Genomic DNA, 676 nt, shown 5'->3' on the forward strand with positions numbered 1-676 from the left:
CATGTAATGCATGTTTCTGGCGTTGAACGCCAGTTTCATACTTGTTACTGGCGTTCAGCGCCAGTTTGTCTCCTCTAGGCATATTCCTGGCGTTCAGCGCCAGGATGTTGCTTATTTCTGGTGTTCAGCGCCAGAATGGTTCTCTGTTCTGGCGTTGAACGCCAGCCAGATGCATCTTACTGGCGTTGAACGCCAGCCTGTGCGTCCTCCAGGGTGAAAAATTTTTTCTTCTGTTTTTGACTCTGTTTTTAATTTTTTTTATTTTTTTCGTGACTCCTCATGATCATGTACCTAATAAAACACAATAATAACAATAAAATAAAAATTAGATAATTAAAATTGGGTTGCCTCCCAACAAGCGCTTCTTTAATGTCAATAGCTTGACAGTGGCTCTCATGGAGCCACAAGGTGATCAGGTCAATGTTAGTGTAGTCCCAAAACCAAACTTAGAGTTTGGATATGGGGTCTTAACACCAAACTTAGAGTTTGGTTGTGGCTTCACAACACCAAACTTAGAGTTTGACTGTGTGGGATCTTCTTGACTCTGAACTGAGAGAAGCTCTTCCTGCTTACTCTCTTTTGTCACAGAGGGATGGCCATGTGCCTTAAACACAAGGTAGTCCCCATTCAATTGAAGGACTAATTCTCCTCTGTTGACATCTATCACAGCTCCTGA

This window comes from Arachis duranensis, chromosome 6 (genome assembly GCF_000817695.3).
Source record: "Arachis duranensis cultivar V14167 chromosome 6, aradu.V14167.gnm2.J7QH, whole genome shotgun sequence".
Lineage (NCBI taxonomy): Eukaryota > Viridiplantae > Streptophyta > Magnoliopsida > Fabales > Fabaceae > Arachis > Arachis duranensis.